General features: G+C 42.3%; 1 long non-coding RNA gene across 2 annotated transcripts in view; it reads left to right on the top strand.

Annotated features, from left to right (window-relative positions):
- The first annotated feature begins 3,102 nt into the window (after window positions 1-3,102).
- The window catches only part of LOC109282157 (uncharacterized), a 29,669-nt gene continuing 15,668 nt past the window's right edge, over window positions 3,103-17,103 (top strand). Inside the window, exon 1 of one of the 2 annotated variants that reach the window (XR_002089050.2) lies at window positions 3,103-3,401. This is a non-coding gene — a long non-coding RNA (uncharacterized LOC109282157). Of the gene's footprint in view, window positions 3,402-3,656; window positions 3,971-17,103 lie in introns of those variants that run through there. The other variant, XR_002089051.2, reaches the window with a different exon arrangement.

The following is a 17,103-nucleotide window of genomic DNA, read 5'->3' on the forward strand; positions in this document are numbered from 1 at the left end:
TTTCACAGACATTAGGGCTGGAAGGGACCTCGGAAAATCATTGAGTCCAGCCCCCCCCACCCAAAGGGCAGGAAGTCAGCTGGGGTGATAGGATCTCAGCAAGATAAGCATCCAATTTACTCTTGAAGTGCTCAATGTAGGTGCTTGAACCACGTCCAATGGCAGGCTATTTCAGACCTTGGGGGCTCGGACAGTAAAGAAATGTCCAGCCTGAAATGGTCTTACAGTAGGTTATAACCGTTCGACCTCGTCATCCCTTGGGGCACTCTGGTGAACAAACGTTCCCCCAGATCCTTATGGTCACCCCTGATAAACTTATAGGTGGCCATCAGATCACCCCTGGCCTGCACTTTTCCAGGCTAAAGAGCCTCATAGATCTCAGCCTGTCGTTGTAAGGTCTGTTTTCCTGACCTCTGATCATGCGCGTGGCTCTTCTCTGGACTCTCTCAAGCTTCTCCACATCCTTTTTGAATTGTGCAGCCCAAAATTGGATGCAGTACTCCAGCTGCAGCCTCACCAAGGCTGAGTACAAGGGGAGAATGACATCCTGGGATCTGCTTGAGAAGCATCTATGGATGCAAGCCAGCGTTTTGGTTGCTTTACTAGCCGCAGCATTGTATTGCAGGCTCATGTTCATCTTGTGGTCAATGATGACCCCCAAGTCTCTTTCTTCCATAGTACTAGCCAGCGTAGCGCTGCTGAGCCTATAAGGATGCTGCAGGTTTTTCCTCCCAAGGTGGAGAACCTTGCATTTTTCGGTGTTAAACACCATCAAGTTCTCATGCTCCCATTTGCTGAGCCTGTCCGGGATACTTTAAGAGTAAAAAAGGAATCTATTTTCCCACTGATGTTGCATATCTGTATTAATTGATATTTACAGTCTGCTTGATTGGTTTTCAGTGCAGTTTCTTTTGTCTGTACCAGGAGACACTGAAAACATGGAATGTTGCTGTATTTTCTAATGTAGACCTCAGCAAGCAAAATTATTGTGATTGTAACACAATGAATTGAGCTAAATTGTCTAGTTTCCATTTTTGTTGATTCATTAATTACTCTAAATATTGATGCCCAACAATTAAATGACAACTAAGTGCAAAAAGTTTGATGAATCCTAGTTTCCAGTCTCTGACATAATTGCATTTTGCCCATCAAAATTACATGTGTATTTTCAATTACTATTATGGGCCTAGTTCCAATCTCAGTTACACCACTGCAGCTTCTTTGACTTTAATGGAATGTTCCTTTCTTTCAGGAAAGCTGAAGTATTATAAGCAAAGTAGGGATGGAAGAGACCTTGAGAGGGCAAATCCATCCCCTGCCTCAAGGACTATACTTGAACCATTCCTGCCCTTCTGTGGCTGTGATTTAATTGCTAAGGCTCTTGTCTTACCCATCCCTGTGGTATTTGAACATCATGCTGTCCTGCAAAAGTCTCATCCTTCAACCATTTCAGGCATCAGCCACTGTAATTTCTTTTGAAAATTGCACTTAAGAATTTTCTACTGTAAAAGCTGCAACAAGAAGTCACACCTGATGTGGATGTTGGGACTGGATGAAATGTATAGGTACTTATAATAAAAATATCTCTTTAAGTTTGTAAATGGGAAATATTGGAGAGTCTGTGGGGCCCATAACAATATACTGTTTTTTCCCTTTTACTGATTCCTCCCCGTCCACCTCTTTCTCATCCAGAATGCCTGACCTGTAGGTTCCATTTCCACTTATTTCAGGCAAATCTCTCCAAACCAAAAAGGCTTCTCTGGACAAGCAATAGAATCCTTGAACTGGTCTTCATCTCCAGGATGAACTCTGACTTTCCATTTACCTTAACATTTATAATCTTGGTGTTATCCTGGATGCTGAATTTTCCTTCTGCTTCATTGTCATCTCCTTCTGCATGTGCCTCTTCTGTTTCCACAACAGTCTGTGCACACTATTGGTTTGAATTCTCCTCTACAGAAATCCTCTTCTGTACCATTATCTTCTTTCCTGCAAGTATCAGTCACATTCACAAAAAAATGATAACCCCATCACACATTCCCAAAGAGCTCCAAGAATAATGCTGTAGTTTAAGTTTCCTGTTTGGAATTTCCCCTTTTTTCCCAAACATCCATGGACTTGCAACAGCTTGTACTATAAACCCTGTCTCTCCTCCTTCCATTGATACCACTCATACTTGCAGTGGTCTTTGCTCCTCCCCTGGCCTCTGCTAATCTCCTGTGCAGCTGTTATTAGTTGGAACAGCCATCCTCTCTCTCTCCTTCTCATTTCATGTGCTGTGTTTTCTTCTGTGCCTATATTTCTGAATTTCCTTCTGCTCCTGTTATGTCTGAAAGAGTCAGTCTTTAAGGGTGCCAGCCCATCATGCCTTCAGCCCATTTGTCTCTGTAACAGTATTGTTTTGTGAATAATTAAGGAACACATTTTTTTTTTAATGAAGGATATCATGCAAAGTAAAGCTGCATTCTGTAAGCTGTACGTAAAGAAAATGGCTTCAAATGCATGGTTGGTGTCTGTCACTTGGATGTTGAAAAGAATCAGAGAAGTTGCCACCTCTACTTGGTGAAGAAGTATTTAAAGTGTCATAACCTTTACTCTAGCCTATAAAAACAAACTGCTTCCTGTCCACGGGTAACAGCTCTAGCAAACAGCATTTGGAGTTTCCATTGGTGATTCAGCCTACAATTTCTGGTTAAGTACCTTAGAGAAAGTGGTGAATAAAGTGAATGTAAAAAAAATCCCTTCTCCTCTTCCCATCAGTGTTGCGGTATCATTCCTGTCACAGGAAGGAAGCATGTCTGATGAGCAGGAGAATTTGTAGGTTTGATTTACTGTTACAAAAGCTGATGGTATTATCTTGATAGAAGTTAGATTACCGTATGTATACCCTGCATTACTGTCAGACAGCCATAGGAGAAACGTGTTATACAGGCACACAGATTAAACAATGTGTGGTGTGTGCGTGTGAGAGAGAGAGAGAGAATTTGGATTTTAAACTATGCAAATATGGAGGTTTGCATGAACTTCAATGGCACATGAATATCTCAGAAACCCCTTAGGGATCTCTCCCAAGCTTGCTAATGTTTAACCCAAACTTAGTTACAGGCAAACTTGGAGTAAGTACTGCTTTATAAGAAACCATATTAAAAGTCATGCACTCCCCAGATGATTCCTTAGGGAAAAATTCCATAGAATTGAACTGATTTTTTTTCCCCATACAGTTTTTAAACCATCTTCTGGAACAGAAGTTGGCAACATTTTGGAGCAGAGGACCACTTTAATAAAGCTTAGCTCTGAATGTGACTTGCTTCCAACCCACCCCCACACTGCCACCACCAGCCGTCTGCTACCACTCCTCCCTGCATAGTGCTGCTGCTGCTTTCCTGCTGCCTGGCTGCCGCGTGAGTGAAGCCCTCTCCATCCCCTCACAGAAATGCTGCTGCTCTACCCACGAGCATAGAATATACTGGCTTGTCTATTCAGGGAAAAGGCCAACATATTTATTGCAAGGTTCTGCACTTGCTCCCAACACTTCTGTTCCAAAGCTAAGAAAGCCTTTATTGCACATTTTAGGGGGTGGATTAAGCTAAACTACAAACAGGCTTTCTTAGGGTAGAATTAAAATGTCCAAATGTTGAATGGCTATTGAGATTTAAACTCACACCCTGGCTTATTTTGCAAGATAGTCTCTATGTAACAAAGCCATAATAGAATGCTGTGGCTACCCATCTCTACCTTCAGCCCTCCTATAGAGATCTATATGTGTACAGTTGTTGTAAACATTTAATAGAAGTGAATTTATGTGGAGTTTCAGGTGGGCTGATTAATACTGTCCAATGACAATGCCCATTAGCCTACTGCACAACTACTTAGTCTGCCTAAAGTACCATTTGTATGCAGCTACTTCTGATTTAGGAGGCAGTCTGTGTAGAATAATGCAGTATACCCGAGAGGACCATTTACAGGAACGGTAAGTTTACCATGCAGACTTGGCTATTATCTTCTAATCGCTATAGTTTTATATAAGAAGTTCTACTGACTCCTACTATAACTTCTTCTATACAGTCTCCTTCTCATTTGTATTACATTTACAGGATATTTCCTTCAGACTTAGACTTGTACTAGACAGACCTGTTAGCTGTCTCCCAGTCACAAGAACAGAGAGGGGCACCCCGTTGCAGCTTAGCCTGACAGGAGAGGCCGCCACAAGGCCTGAGAGCCTAGACAGGTGGTGCTACCATCATGGACAAGATGTAGTCCTGCGCTCCCCTGACCCTGTGCTTCCTGGTGGGTGAGGTCCCAGAAAGGTAAGAGGTCCCCATTGGATTTCATGCATCAAACCAAAAGAAGTTAAGAGAAAAGAACTGAAGCATAACTTATTTATCTGAGTGCTAATGAACATTTGATATAGCACAATGAAGGAAATCATTAATTCAGCTAGAGGATGGGAAGTAGGACAAGAATTGTAAGGTACATAACTGGCTAAAGTGGGGATGACAACTTTGTTGAAAAGACAGGATTGGGATGAAGGGAGATTGTTAGTAGAGTTCCTCAAGGAACAGTCTGGGACCAATCTTATTAAATATTTTTATTTATAACCTTTGCACAAAAAGTAGGAGTGGATACAATTTACATATGACACAAAGTCAGGAAGCATCTTCAGTACAGATTTCCCCTTGCTTTATGCAGGTTCTGTATCTTGAAATTCACTCTTATGCGATGATCCTTTTCTATACCAAATATTCGTTACATGCAAGGTAAATTCACTCTTATGCAATCGATGTGGTGGAATCCCGCAGTCAGCTGCTTTGCATTGTGGGAGTGATGTGCACCAAAATATAGTCTCCTGTGTGGATCTGTGTTCCTCGCTCATTGTCTGCAACACGTGTTTCTGTAGTTGCCATCCCCATTATGTAACATTCACCACCACCCTGTGCTTGCGTGCACTGTCTGCTGTTGGTGAGTACCAAAATTGTCTTGTAAATGTGGTACAAATGGGTCTAGGGGTCAGTACAGTCAAGGTCTTGGAATGTATCCTTATTTGTTACATTGTAAAGAGGGTTCCCTTTATGCAAATTTGAGTTACGTGCTGTTTGCCAGGAACGCGTGTACAGCATAAAGTGAGGGAAGCCTATACAGAGGAGGACTTGAATATCATACAGGAAGAATTGGATGACCTTGAAGACTGGAATTATAGAAATGGGATGAAATGTACTACAAAGTGCAATATTACATTCTTAGAGGGCGTGTCTACATGTTCATTAATGCATCTTAGATACTGCACATTTAGTTTAGTACTTAATAAAGTATTAACTAAATGCTCAGTAACTAGAATGGCTGTGCAGTCATGCTGGTACATGGTTATTGTGTGACACGTACTGCACATTAACCTAATAACACTGTGGAGTAGGCTATTAGCGTGGCTTTTAACTACTCCGCTACTGCGCAGTGTTATTAGGCTACTGCGCAGTAAGTGTCTCATATAAACATGCTCAGAGACTGATAACCAGAATTTTTGCTAGAAGCTGAAGGCTCATCAATTAGAAATAACAGAAGAGGGAAAAGAATTTGATGCCTTAGTCATAGAATAACTATGAGTCACCAATGTGATGAGGTGATGAAGAGGGCAAATACATTCCTAGAATCTACCAGGTAATGTATTTCCAGTAGATATAGGAACTGTTAAAGCTTTGTCTGGAATGCTATGTATAATTCTGTAGTAGGGTAGGAGTCTTGTAGTTATGGGATCTAATAAAGCAGGGGCGGGCGATTATTTTGGGCAGAGGGACGCTTACTGAGTTTTGGCAAGCCATCGAGGGCCACATGACAGGCAGCCCAGGGCAGATTAATATAAATTTTCTAATTTTTTTAGGGGTCCTGCGGGCCAGATAGAATGGCTTGGCAGGCCACATTTGGTTCACGGGCTGCATTTTGCCCACCCCTGTGATAAAGGGTATTTTGTGCCTGAAAGCCTGTCTAACAACTCTCCCAATTATACAGGTGGTCCAATAGAAGATAGCACCAAAAATTTTTTGCTTTGTATATCATCCTAGTAATCCAAGTTCAAGAAAGAATAATTCAGGTTGGAACACATATAGAGAAGGATACTAGGATGGAGAGTCTATTTTAGCATAACAAAACAAGGTGTTAGAGAGGAATATAATTGATCCTTATAATTACATTCTGGAGGTTGGGGGAAGACATCTGAGAAAGAAAGGAGCAATTTAAGCTAAAGAATGTTAGCACAAGAACAAGTGGGCATAAACTAACTATGAATAAATTTGGGAGGAGAAATTAGAAAAAAAGTTTCTAACCAACAGAGAACTAAGTTCAATACCAGCCTTCCAACAGAAGCAGTGGATGGAAATACTTAATTATTTTTAGACAGATTTCAATTGGATTACATGATGTGATTCTGTGTAGTACCAGAGTAGACCCTATGACCTAGAAAATCTCTTATACATCCTTATGCATCTGAGGTGAGGTTTACAATATTGTTTTAAATACATCACAGCTTCCACAAGATCTGAAAACCATGACCTTGCTATCATTTTTCTTGGGCTCATTTTACTAGGAAAATTAGAACTATGCATGAAGTGTATGGAGAGGTAATAAAGTAGTTTAGTAAAATAAACTAAAATAAAGTAGTTTAATTTGACTAAGGCAAGGTCAAAAGAGAGTGGGATTTTTCCTATTTTTTATTGTTTATTTAAACCCTGTGAAAATTAATTATTTTCCTTGATCAATCATGAAAAGGTATACCAGCAAAAAAAATCAAGCCCCAAAATGTCATAAGAACTTTGGGAACTTCCCAAACTCAGTCTAGTTGCTTATAGTACAAAATAACAACTTTTCATAATCAATTTTGGGAATATGCATTTGATGGAGGACTGTAGGCAATTTTCTAAGTTTTTCTTATACCCTGTTTGTTGATTAGATGTGTAAACAGGATGCTATGTCTCTAAGTGCAGAAAGGTTTAAAACAGGATTTGATACTAAAGAGACAGACTAGTTCCCTTTTAGCTGTTCAAGTTTCATCTTTGCTTAAAACTGTTTTAGGGTACAGTAATTTCCAAGTGCACTATGGGTTTGTGGGGTAAATAATCTCTAGAGAGGATTAGTCTTTCTTTTAATTTGTTTACTGTAAGTGACGATAATACATAGTGCTAAAAATTTCCCAGGTGAATTTTGATCATCTTTTGCTTGGCTGGACTTAGGACCTGCTTGTCAATCTGTTGAGAAGTCATGCACCCTTGCTCATGTATATCTAGAGAAGAACTGACCCATCAACGCTGTTTTAAAAATTTGACTAATAGTTAAGGGCTGCAAAGTTTCAAAGAGATCTTTTTGGATTAAAGATTATTTTAGGATATTACTTATTACTATCAATTCCTTATTTTTGCAATATCCAAATTGTGCAAAATTACTCTTTACAGACCTAAAAGTACACGCAGTCCCTGCCTCAAAGATCATATAATCTAATGTCTGTTAATTGGGACATGCAGGCAGATCCCTTCTCCTACATGGAGCTTTATTGAACTCAATGAAGTTCAGAATTTAAATCAGCCCACATAGAATAGCTTGCATGACTAAGATGTAATTGTAGATAGGATCCAAACAGTATAGTATAAACAGGGATAAAGGAGGTTGAGAGTTATAACAAGAAAGTTATGTGGTTACTTTGGTTTGTTAGGAGATTTCTAAACAGTACACGCACATGCCCATGTACATATTGTTATCATTATGTTCATAACTAGCAAATTACCCAGCAAGTATGACAGGGGTTGGGGGCAAGCAGGGACAGAGTCCTGTGTCTGGATCCTTCCCCCCTCCCCCCATCTCGGGCTGGGGCCACGACTGCTCCCTGCCTCCCCCTGCCATTTTGAGCCAGGCCTGCGGCCATTCCCCTCTCTGCCGCTTTGGGCTGGGGCCTGAGCCACTCCCCTCCTCTGCTTTGGGCCAGGGAAGCAGTTGCAGCAGTGGTACACACAGAATGTCCGCACTCTCAAGGACTCCCTGAACAGTGAGCATCTTGAAAGAAGGACTGCCATAGTCGCTAGAGAACTTGCAAGATGTGACATTGATATTGCTGCCCTAAGTGAGACCTGCTGGGCTGATGAAGACAAGCTAAAAGAAGAAGAGTTTTGTCCAAGACACAACAGACTTTCCACAAAAACTTAAAAACATATACCACCTTCCCAGCAACACCCTCCTAGCCGCCATGGATGTTACCATCTTATATACCAACATCCCACACCAGGATGGCATCCAAACCTGCCTTACATACCCACAAGAGCAAGTTGGCAACTGAGAATCCAGACCCAAAGATATTACTGACCTCATACACAACAACTTTACTTTCAATAACCAAGACTTCCTCCAGACCATGGGCACAGCTATGGGCACCAAAATGGCCCCACAGTATGCCAACCTTTTTATGAGCCACCTAGAAAAATAATTCCTCAAGAACTGTAACATCAAACCCTTGCTATACTTAAGATATAATGATGACAGCATAATTTGGACTGAAAACCTGCAATCTTTGATCTAGAATACAGAGCACAATATACAAGAACCCATTGACCAACTTGCGTATCTGCACAGAACCAGCAATCACCCTAAACACACCAAGAAAGGTGTAATATACATCCAAGCCCTCCAATACCACTGAATTTGCTCTGAGAACACCCATGATTGTCACCGCACAAATCTCAAGAACGGCTTTCACTCAACAAGGACACTCTTCCAGAGTGATAGATTGCACTTTTGAAAGAGCCATCCAGATACCACATGAAGAATTGCTGCAGTACAGAAGGAAAACCCCCATTAATCACACATCACTGGTTATGACATATCGCCCCTCCCTGGAACCTATATGGAAAATCCTCGAACAGTTGCAACCCATACTAGAGGAAGACCCAATTTTTAAACAGATCTTCTCAGAACCACCCATCCTAGCCTTCAAATAAGCACTGAACCTCACCAACTTCATCACCAGAAGCAAACTTCCTATGGCCCAAAACACACCAAATGAATCTAGACCATGCCATGACAAGAAATTTAAAACCTACCAACGTAGGCTGGGAGGACAACTTACACAAAGCCAAAGTCATCAGTTAAAGAAGTTGATAAGGGAATTCTCAGATGTATTCAGTGAAAACTTAGATAAGGCATGGGAGCAGAACATAAGATAATAACTCCTGAGAGAAGCATAGTAAGGGAAAAGTGGAGGCGAATCCCCTTTCATAAGTATCAGCCCATTAAGGAGGAGTAGCAAAGAATGTCGCAACAAAGAGTTATTACTACCTCATGGAGCCTGTGGCAGAGCCCTCTAGCAGAAGTACCAAAGGCTGATGGAATCATTCAGCTGTATATAGACTTTAGAAAACTCAATTTGATAACTCGTTCTGATGCCTCTCCTATGCTCCAGGTAGAGGCTTTGTTAGAGCATATAGGAAAGGCAAAATTCATCTCCACATTAGACTTAGCTAAAGGATATTGGCAAATACCCCTAAGAGCTGAAGATCAGGCGAAGGCAGCCTTTGGGACCCCTTGGGGGCTGTACTAATTTAAGAGCATGCCATTTGGGTTAAATGGAGTGGCATACACTTTTCAAAGACCGATGGACTGGATGTTAGCTTGGGGCTGCCAGCATTGGTAATAATCTTCTTCTGCCCTGTCATGGTGAACATCCTCCTGTCACGGAAAGTGTGTACACAATTCTGTAATAAATAAGAACCGGAATATTTACCATCGAAGTCATGGCAGGAGAGTTTTTGTATCAACAGGGAAGGGTTAAGGGTGATATAAGATGCTTTACTCATTGTAGCAGAAGAAAAGACATCATCTTGGAAAGGGCACAAGCCCTATAGCACCTACCGTGGACAGCAACTCTTACCAAAACTGTCCAGTCTGAGAAATTGGCAGAACACTATTAATGGGCTGCTTTCTGACAGCATTCAATTAACAACTAAAGTGTTGTTCTCTGGGGTTGTCATTTCATGGCTTAGTGTAGGGCAGATAGATTTCCTTTTTAATCTTCCTTTTTTGGGTGGATGACAACAGCAGTTGGTTATATTCATGTCTCTCTGATCTGAAAGGAGATCTTAGATTACAAACCGAGGACTGTAGTTATCCTTTCAACCATGCATGTGCGTGTCACCTGAGTACTAATTCATATATTATTTTTCTTGAGTTCCTGGAACCCCCAATGAGAGTGATAAGAGTCCCACACACCCAGAGAGGACAAATATCATATTCAATATCTGACATGAAGAACAGAAGCAGGAATTTATCTCAGAGATTCCCAAACAGGGTGCTGCCCCCTGGGGTTCCTCAAGATCCTTTAAGGGGTGTCCCAGGGTGCTGTGCAATGTTAGCACTGTTTGATGTGCAAATATGATTTATAAAATAAACCCAAAGATTTCAGATAGGAATTCAGGGTATTAATAACATTCTGACCTGTTGTGGTCTTTCAGAATTCTTTGCAACAGAAAAGCTCTTCTAATATTTTTCCCACAGTCAAAAAACAAGTGAAAACTTAAATGTGAGCATTTTCTGAGTGGTGTCTCAAGTCTAACAATGCTGAGAACCTCTGAGATATCTTAAATTATTATCTGTCTTGCATGGATGAATGAGCTTGCACAATCAACTTCAGCCTCAAGCAGATTGTAAAACTAGGAAAACAAAGAAGAAAAAGAGGCAAAGAATGGAAATCTAATTACTTTCCTATGTGATTTTACAATGACAGTGAAGACAAACTAGTAAAGTGGTTAGAGGCAAATTATGATCCAAAAGCAAAATAATGCTGCCTGCTGAACACAGTGGAATTGCAATGATGTAGCTGACAGCCACATTACATGCATTCACACAGTAAGGAGGGAATCAGTGTAGATTTTGAAAAATGATAAGATTTACAGCCAAAATGTGAACCCTTGAAAAAGGCCAGCAAACTCTTAGACTAGTTGTCCCACTGCCTTTAAACCAAAATCTTATAGAAACTGGTATGGATTCATTTTTTACACTATGGCCCTTTTAATAGCATTCAGAAAATGGATTGTAAGGGGTTTTAAAGTGGATTTAAATGATATTTAATTACATTTGCAACCATTGTGTAAGTATTACATTTTACAGAACTATTGATGTAAAGTAGGTGTCCATCAAGGTGAGGAAGGAGTCCACAGTCTCAGTAATTATTAAAAAACAAAACAAAAAAAAAAACAGTAAGAGGAAATACTTGTGACCAGGTGCAAAAATAAGCAACTCCAGCCTGCCATTAAGGGAGCAGAAGTGTCTTAGTCTATGATTAGGCACATGGAATACGTGCACAGAATTTACCACTAGCTTTTGATTTTCCCTTTTTTCCCCCGCTTACTAGATTTTTCCCCTTAATTTTCTATCTAACTCTTTCAACATTTGTATGTATTTTATTTCTTGCTGAAGTTGTGTCATTACAAGCTTTTTGTTTTAAATTTGAGATAAGTGCTGGAGTGAAATCCTGGTCCCCCCGCCAACATCAATGAGAATTTTGCAATTGGCCAAGTTTTCAATTCTAGTGCCTACATCACATCAGGGAAAAAAAGTGTTACAGCTCAGCTGCCATGAACTCCTGCTGACTCTCAGCTCTAGCCGTATCAGAAACTTAACGCCATGTTAAAAATTCAGGGGATTGGGTATATTGCTAGTACACAAGACTTTATCTGCATGACTTTTAAGCATATTAATAGCAATCACCTAGGTCTTCTGAGTGAAAGCTTTACAGATTGCTTCCTTTTCACTTTGATTAATTTGTTGACATGCAGCAGTTGTTTGCATAAACCAGTGCACTAGACAACCTTGCCATTTGATCTCTGCATACATAGATGAGTTTACTTTGTAACACAGATCAGTAATAGCAGAACAGTTGATGGTACATATGTAGCCAATAGCTATTTGTTGCAAAGTTGCAACCATTCATTTCCTAAAAATTACACTTTCAAACAGATTAAGATGATAACATGATCTTTCAGAATGATGCATTTTATATATCTCATTTCTTTGGAACTCTGCTGATTGAGATTCAGTGTCCTGGAAACACTTCAACCGACCACATTTCTGGCTAAGGTAGCTCCCAGAAAATCCAGTCTCATTTTAATGTGAGACTCCATGCATTCTGAGGCTGGACTGTATCATCTTTCAGGAGTTCAAATGAGGTACAACTGGATTTTTATTCACATGAAGTTGCTAGTTCTTGTTTCTGTCTTAAAGCAAGGCTGTCTAACTGGTGGCCTGCAGGCCACTTGTGACCTTTGAAGGGTTAAATTGTGGCCCTTGGGCTGCTGGACAGCAGCTGCTCCCCATGTTGCTCTGGCTGCAACAGCAACTGGAGGCTCTGGGATCCCCTTTTGTCCTCCAGCTTTCAATACCTGCCTCTGCTTCAGGAGATGAGGCAGTAGAGCACTAGCACAGATAGGCGAGCAGAGTGTGAGGCTGGGGCCACGTGAGTACACAGTACAGCAGTGGGAGGACATGCAATACAGTGGGGGTGGGGGACAGGGGCGAAAGGTGCAGCAGTGTCAGAAACCTCTCTCAAGCAACTGTCCTGGTGGCGCACAGAGGCAAGCACCATGATAGTCCTCCATCAGACCACTGTTTGGGACCAAAGGTGGAGCAGTAGGAAAGGAGCACCCCCTCTCCCTCTGGCCCCTGATTGGCTGGGACTCCAAGATTGGGATTGAGTCCTCTGGCCTATTTAAGACTTGCACAGGAAGCAAGAAGTTGCTTGAACAACAAGGTTGTTGCTGTCTCTAGACCCCTCTGCTGGTCCCTGCACTCCTATCTCCAACCCCTGGCTTGACGTACTGTTGCCAAGTAGCCTAGACTCTGACTATTGCCTTGGCCTTGCACGTTGCTTTGCCTCACTCAGACTTCAGGTATTGACCCAGCTTGCCTCCTCATCTCTGCCTTTGATTGTCAACTCAGCTCTGTCTTCGACTCTAATCTCCTGGTTTTGACCTAGCCATTACCCTAATCTCTGATCCCAGCCTTGTGCTAATCACTAAACAGACTACCCATGCCTTGATTCATGATGAGTGTAGAGGGGAACAGAGCAGGGGGAGCACCTACATGAGCACACAGTGCAGTGGTGGTGCCAGACAAGTGTTGCAGAGCTGGTCTGCTAGTTGGAGCTAATGTACAGGGCCAGTCCACAGGGCTGGTCCATAGGTATGATCTAGTGCACAGGGCCACCTCATCTGGCCGATAGAGCTCCCCATGGGGCAGGAAATTTTGCAGTAGGACCAGCAACAGCAGTATTAATTGCCACAGCTCTGGCATTTCAATCAATGCTGCCACCCTATACAACCTCCTCCCCCCACCCTACTGCCAAGTTTCCACAGGCCAAATGATGGGCTCTGTGGGCCAGAACTTGGTCACTCCTGTATTAATATATTAATCACAGATTCTTAGTAGCTTTGCACAGTAGCCACAAAAAACACTGAAAATTGTTGTGAGTATATATACAAGGTAGTAATTCTTATATTGTTGCTATAGGTTTCTCTTCAAATATTTATGGTACTACTGTTACACTGTTCCAGATGAAGATGTCAACAGAGCCTTGTAATGTTTCCCCCATTTTACAGATGGGAAACAGGCAAAGAATTTAAGCAGCTGGCCAAGGATAGTGTATGTCAGAACCTAGATCCTGCCCTCTAGCTTTGTGGTGCAACTTCAAAGATTACCTTTCTCCTTCTGCTTTTTGAGATGAACAATGCCTTAAACATTTCCACATTAGCTGCCTGTTCAGACATGTGCTGCCTTGAAGTGTCAGGTTTAGTGATAATGGCAGTGATAGTGATTATGTAGTTTTAACTGAGTAGATCTAGTGTGCTCTGATACAGTAATGCAAATGTCAGTGCTTCTGTATGATGAGGTTTTTGGGTTTTCCTTTTAAGTTAGACTGGTGATTTCTTTGGATATCAAAATAGGGTTGTATCCTTTTAAATCAGTGGTTTGCAACATGACTATGTCTAAGGGGTCCATTAAAGATGACTATGATCAAGCAAAAGTATGTGAATAGCCACATGTACAATTCAAAGCAGTCTGCACCTCCATTCAAAATTTCCAAAGGTCCACACCTCCATTCAAAAATTTTTAGGGGTCTGCAAATGAAAAAAGGTTGAAAACCACTGCTTTAAATAGTCTGTGAGCCCCCTAGTGGCATTATGTATGTTTTGTGTTTCAGAGGTTACTTCAAATCAGTCTGAGCAGCTGTTCCTATATAATAGGGGTTTGCAAGTTTACTTATATTTAGTAACATGGTTAATGTGGAACCCAGAATGTGCCCTTGTGGTTTCTTGAAATTGTTTTTGTTCTTTAAAGAGCAGGATAATATGCAACAGGAGATAAGGAACATATTATACAGCATCAGATGGCTTCTTGTTCTAGAGGAAGACCATTGTAAAAAACACTTAACATTGTGCCCTGAACTTTACTTACTTTTCCTCTCCTGAGTACGCTGTATCTTTCCATTCTTCCTTTGCCTTAGGTAAGTGCTCTAAATCTAAATAGACTGGCAAATGCTAATGTCCTGGAGACCTGCCTTTCAAACTACTGGCCAAGATTTTGGTACAACAAAAAAACAAAAAAAAGACCATCCCAAGGAATCCTTCCAAAATGTACACTGCACAGTCTCCCTGGTAAGACATGACTTTGGGACTTTAATCAATAGATGCTAATTATTTACTGATCAGACAAGATCCACCCAAATTAGAGTTTATGCACTTCAACCTGAGGTCTCCATGCCTTGATGCGAAGAGTTCCCTTACATTAAGGCAAGTAAATGAGAAATGTTGGATATAGATCAAGGGTGGTGTAACAGGTATCTGCTCTGGGCCAAGCTAAATGTGGCCCGCACACCTGTTCCTGGGGCAACTGCCTGCCTTCTCGCCTGCCATGCCTTGCTGTTAATTAATTAATTGATGTTAATTAGCAGGAGGCTGCCCTCATACTGCCCTGCTGCCAGGGGGTGCTTTCTGTGGCTCCGTTTCCTCCCCTACACCGCAGTCCACACCTCGCCGATGGAACAGATGTTATGTCTCATTCTAATTACGATCTGGCCCCTTTTTGTCCTCTCTGGGCCTCCTCAGTCACGCTGCCCCCTCTCTGGGGCTCCCCAATAATGCCCCCTCCTCTGGGGTCTCTCGGCAACTGCCACCTCTCTGGGGCTCCTCAGCAACTGCCCCCTCTCTGGGGCTCCCCAGTAGTGCCGCCCCCTTTCCGGGGATCACCACGCCCGCACTGGGGCTTCTCAGTAACTGCCTCCTTTTCTGGGGCTTTCGCCCCCTCTCAGGGCACTCCTCAATACTGCTGCCCTCTCTCAGGGCCTTCTCTGTCAAGCTGCCCTCTCTGGGCTCACCATGCCTGCACTGAGCTTCTCAATAAGGCTGCCCCCTTTCCGGGGTTCACTGTGCCCTCACTGGGGCTTCTCAATAATGCCCCCTGTCTGGGGATTCTCAACTGCCCTTCTCTAGGGCTGGGGTCTATGCACCCCAAACACTGTGCCCTCATTGGCACTGGGGTCCTCACACTCCTCTGTGAGTCCCCTATGAGGCCTCCTCCAACCCCTAATAGCCTCTCCCAAACCACCGGTCATAAACAGCAAAACAAACACAAGCCCCTAGGCTATAACATAACTTAAAGCCGCCCGGCTAAAACCACATTGCTCATACATCCCAGGGCTGCCATCCTTTACCCGGCTTGGGCTGTACCTGCAGTCAGACTTCTCACATCTTTGGTCAGGGAGTTTCTTCCTCTCTGACTGCTGGCAAGGAACTACCTCTGGCCCCAGCCCCAGGGTTTATAAGGGAGCCAGGCCCTGCCCCTTCTGGTCAGCTGACCTTCCCTGGTTGCCCCGGCAACCTACAGCTGAGCTCCTTATTCCCTACTAGGGAGAAAGCCCCAGCAGTTTCCCCTCTTTGGGAGCAGGGCACCTCAGTGCTCTGTGACAGGTGGGCAATTATCTTGGGCAGAGGGCCGCTTATTGAATTTTGGCAAGCCATCGAGGGCCACATGACAGGCAGCCCAGCGCAGATGAATATTAATTTTCTAAATGTTTTAGGGGCCCCGTGGGCCATATAGAATGGCCTGGTGGGCCGCATTTTGCCCACCCCTGCTATAGATGGTGAAAGGCACTTATAGCAATAAAATAATCAAAGCTGTCAGATTAAAGTATGCAAAGAAAATCACTCTTCTGACACAGAGGGTAGCTTGTGCAATATTACACCCAACAAATTCCTCAGGTTTCTACCATAAGAGAATATTTTTTAGGGTTAAAATCTCAAAGGTAGCTAAATTAGTTAAGAGTGGAAAACCCAGATTTTTTAAATTATTTTGGCATTGCTCTGTTCTGCATTGCAAGGCCCAAATGATTTAGGCAGCAAAATCCCAGTTTCAAAGTGACAGGTACCTGGGAGCCTAAGTCTAATTGATGATCAATGGGAAAGCATGAGTAAATTTAACTGTTACAATACCAGAAAATTACAGGTAATTACAGTCTTATAGCACAGGTTAACTTAATACTAAAAAACCCCCAAGGAATAAATCTTTTTGTCTTTCTTCCCCCCCCCCCGCCCCCAGAAGCATAAAAGCAATTTGGAGGTCTACCTCCCATTTTTGTTGTTTTAATTTTTTTAAAATAACCAGTACTTTAAAATTATTCAGTTGTAACTTTTGGGTACTATAAAGTGATTTTGCTAATTGTTTGGGTTGATCGAGAACTGCTCACCCACAGGTCAAGATATGCAATATCCTGTATTTAGCTCATAAGCCTATGCATTGCTCATTACCCTTACAACTGAACAGACTCAATGTTCAAACAAGTCCATCTATAACCACTATGGGTGTTTATACGTATGCTTTGGGAGTGTTTGTGGGGGGAGCGGAGGGGAGGAGGGTGCTTTAATTAGAGGGGCTCCGAGAGCCCCTCTAATTAAAGCATCTGGAGTGTCACATGCATCAGTGTCCTCACACTCAAAAAATAGCAGTGGGGGCACTTTAACTAAAGCTCATCGAACTCATAATTACCACGCTCCAGCAGACTCGATTCATTACAGCGTGTCGGAGTAG

The sequence above is a fragment of the Alligator mississippiensis genome, chromosome 1, assembly GCF_030867095.1.
Source record: "Alligator mississippiensis isolate rAllMis1 chromosome 1, rAllMis1, whole genome shotgun sequence".
NCBI classification, from domain to species: domain Eukaryota; kingdom Metazoa; phylum Chordata; order Crocodylia; family Alligatoridae; genus Alligator; species Alligator mississippiensis.